Source organism: Eublepharis macularius, chromosome 7, assembly GCF_028583425.1.
Source record: "Eublepharis macularius isolate TG4126 chromosome 7, MPM_Emac_v1.0, whole genome shotgun sequence".
Classification (NCBI taxonomy): Eukaryota; Metazoa; Chordata; class Lepidosauria; order Squamata; family Eublepharidae; genus Eublepharis; species Eublepharis macularius.
The window spans coordinates 70,140,475-70,144,363 of record NC_072796.1 but is presented as its reverse complement, the minus strand read 5'-3'; the positions used below and the strand labels follow the sequence as shown (position 1 = coordinate 70,144,363).

Genomic DNA, 3,889 nt, shown 5'->3' with positions numbered 1-3,889 from the left:
TGCTAATTTCTACACTTTGCACCTAGCGTCTGTCAAGTTAACTACAGCATGTATTATAGCTATCTTCCTGAAACTCTAATTTACAATACCCCTCCCACCTGGATTATAAAGGCTCCTTCCTTTTTCCCCTCTTCGTAGCTGATGAAGGGAGCTCTGACACTTGAAAGTTCATTCCCTAGAAATCTAGTTGGTATTTAAGGTGTTACTGGACCTGAATCTAGCTCTTCTACTACAGATGAACACAGATGCCCACCTGAAACTATCTTCAGGTGGTATGTATACGAGGAAAAGAGAGAGGTATAGAGCCAGGTCCTCCCCACCCCCTCCTGCTTTAAGCCCACACTGGTTTGCTTATTGGGGGAATCTGGCCTGTTTAAAAATGCAGCCTCAGGTCTATAAAGGTGGCACTGTCTGTTGCCGTGGGAACACCATCTTATGTTATCTTGCTGTGTCAAAACTGCACGTGTGCAAAAGAAATAAAAAAGAGTGGCACGTTGCTGCCTCTGCAGTGATGGAAGTGCTGGTGGAACTAAATTGCAGTCCTTCACCGGAATCATTGTGCAGAGGAAAGCTCAACTTACCAACTTAGAAACCATGGGGGGAAAGCAGAGGAAAGCAACCAGACAGAAAACCTCTTTTGAGAATGCTTCATTTGGAAGCACAGCAACAACAGTGAAGATACATAACAAGCATTTAATGTGTGAAGTAGCCTGTTGATTCTCTTAAATCTTTCTGGCATTCCATCCTAGCGACTGCCTATGGCATCCTGGGTACTGTTTTATACCTTGGAGTCATTTGGTGCTGCTGATAGGGGAACTCAGTATTACCCCCTTTGCATTAAGAGATTCAGGGTTCTAAAGTTCAGTGTCATCAATATGCTGAGAATCCACAAATTTATTTTGTCCTTTTTCTCCTAGTATGATTAATCATTTTCCTTTCCTCAGTGAATGACTGACTGAGGTCAACAATGGAAGGGATCAGGGCGAATAAATTTAAACTCAATCCATACAAGGTGAAGATGTCAACATTTGGCAGACCGACTTATCTGGATATGGGGGGTATATCTATTTTTATTAATAATCACACTCTCCTATAAGAAGCAGGCTAGCAGTCTGGGAATGCCCTGGATCCAACATTGCTATTTGGCATTCAGGTAATAGCCATGTCCAGGAAAATGTTCAATTAACTGTCAGTTACGTTCCTTTTTGGTAGCACAGACCTGGCCACTTTTTCACATATATTGTTAACTTCTCAGCTTGAGCACTAAACTACAATGTATGTGGAATTGTCCCTGAAGACAGTTCAGAAATCTCAAAAGGTGCAGAATACAGCCGCTTGGTTGGAGCTAGATAACAAACACTAATGTATTGATGAGACAATACATGAAATGCAATTTGGGTTGGGGGAAACTACAACTCAACTTGCACTTAATGTGTGACCTAACACTCACCTTTAAAAATTGTATTTTATTTTTTATTTATACTTCGTTAATATCCTGCCTTTTTATTTATTTATATCATTTATAGTCCACCTGTCTGAGACTCAAGGTGGATTACACAGTGAGAGTCAGTATAGTCAATTTCAAAGACATTTCAATAAACAATGTAATAAGAGATATTTGCAAAGATTTAAAGCCAGCAGAAATCCAATACAGAGTTGAAGAAATGCTGACATAGCACATAAGCAATTCTAAGACTAACATATTAAACAACATAGAAACTAGCCAGTAGGATCATACTTACAGCACAGACAGTACATAGTAGTAAAGTCTACAGTCCCTATCGCTTTACTGATGCATCTCTCTGAGATCATTTCCTTATAGTACAGCCCTCCTATTTGAGAAAAAAGCCCCTTTGAATTCAGTTTTGCATAGCTTGTGGAAAACCAGCAGAGTGGGAACTTCCCTGACCTCTTCAGGTAGGCCATTCCCCCACAGAGAGAATGCACATGTATGCGTACTTTCTCCTCAACAGGAACCCAAAGGGGCGTACATAATTCTCCTCTCCTCCATTTTTTCTTCCCCAAAGCCCTGTGAGATAGGTCATGCTGAATGAATGTGACTGGCCCAAGGTCACCCAGCAAGTTTCCATGACAGAGTGGGGAACTGATCCTGTATCACCCAGAAACTGTCCATCATTCTAGTCACTCCATCATGTGTGCACTGGGGTGTAAATAATCTCCCAAATGTCATTAATTCCTCCCTTCTACTTGTGTGTTTCCATGTGTCTCCTGGGCAGACATGTAGAACTGGCAATAAGATCAACAGCCTTCCTCTTGCCTCAGTACATACTTAGGAACTGATTTGTGCTCCACCTCCCATGGTTTTAAAGATTCATGTCAAGACACACATTACATGTAAACTGAGTTGGAGTTTCCTCTAACCCAACTTACATTTAATGCCTCAGCTAATCAGACTGTTATAATAACTATATGAGCACCAGTGGCAGCTGATTTGTGATTATTCAGTACCTAAAGGGTATGGATAGCCCAGGCAAGTCTGATCTCATTAGATCTCAGAAGTTAAGCAGGGTTGGTTTTGGTTAGTAATTGGATGAGAGACCTCCAACGAAGACCAGGGTTGCAGAGACAGGCAATAGCAAACCACCTCTGTTAGTTTCTTGCCATGAAAACCTCACTGTGGATCGCCTTAAGTCAGCTATGACTTGAGGGTGCTTTCCATCATCACAAAGGGCCCTTAGGGAGCACCTTCCCCATTCGCAACTTATCAACTATTCTACTAAAGAAATCTTCTAGTGTTTTTCCAAAACTTTTTACTTCAATTTGTCAGAGGGACACATCTGCCTTGCATCCTTGAAAATACTGTGAAGGGAAATGTGCCCATGATTTCATAAGCAAATATTTCAACTAGTAAGAGCAAGTTGAACTATACAGTTCTTTTATAAATCAATTTCTATTTTTTTATGAATCATGTTTTGAAATGTTTACACGTGAAGACTCTCTCAGTTCATAGTCATTTTAACCAGATAACAAGTAACAAGATGCAGTCCTTTGATTTACATCCTCCGTAGATTCATATTCTGGTGTATGTTCTTGCAAAGATAACTAGTTATTTCTCTCATTCATAACCAGTTTAAGCAAACTGTTGACAGCTTTCATGTTTCCGAAATACAGAGTTTATTCTCGTCTCAAAATATGAAGAAAGATACACAAGACTCTCATTAAGGATAATCCTTCTCTCATTCAAGTGAGAATATAGCCAAAGGGTTTCTGAATTAAATTTGTGCTCCATTATTCATCCCTTTTACTTTACATTTCCCGGAAATCGCAGGGGTCAGCACACCCAGAGTACAATGGATGAACCTCACCCTGGGAAAACCACCTTCGTGATCATGGTGTCTCCCCTGCCAGGTAAGTATACTTTACATTTCAAAATATGTTTAAATATTGGCTTAAAATTACTACACTGAACAATACTCCATTATTACTGTAATGACTGAAACTCTATTACTGCTGTATACAATAAATCAAATTGTTTGTGTAAAACATTTAAGGTCGCTGTATGCATAATGCTCATAATTACTTAACCATAGGAAAGAGCTTGGGAATTGACTACTTCTAAAAACACTCACTTCCCATAGATCTTCCCTTCTTGACTTTAATAGACTTTGAGGAGTGTAACTTTGCTTAAGATTGTACTTTAAGTACTACTCTTAAGTAGAGGTTCCATTATGTTTCGGACAGGCAAATATATTGTTTTTGGCTGTCATGATTATTCATGAGCCAAGCTACAAATCTCTTTGGCACCACCTGACTTAAGCAGCTGCGTTCCAAATAGTTTCATGGCTGCATAATAGCTGTGGCCACGGAGTTTCATTTCTTGTGGCTCCTTTTGTATCTGCACAATAAGTGAAATCAATTCTCCCTGAAC

At 39.8% G+C, this 3,889-nt stretch overlaps 1 non-coding gene across 1 annotated transcript; it reads right to left on the bottom strand.

Moving 5' to 3' along the window:
• Positions 1-3,206: 3,206 nt before the first annotated feature.
• Positions 3,207-3,377, bottom strand: LOC129334127 (U1 spliceosomal RNA). Its single transcript, XR_008597474.1, has one exon. It is a non-coding gene; the product is annotated as a U1 spliceosomal RNA (small nuclear RNA).
• Positions 3,378-3,889: the final 512 nt, after the last annotated feature.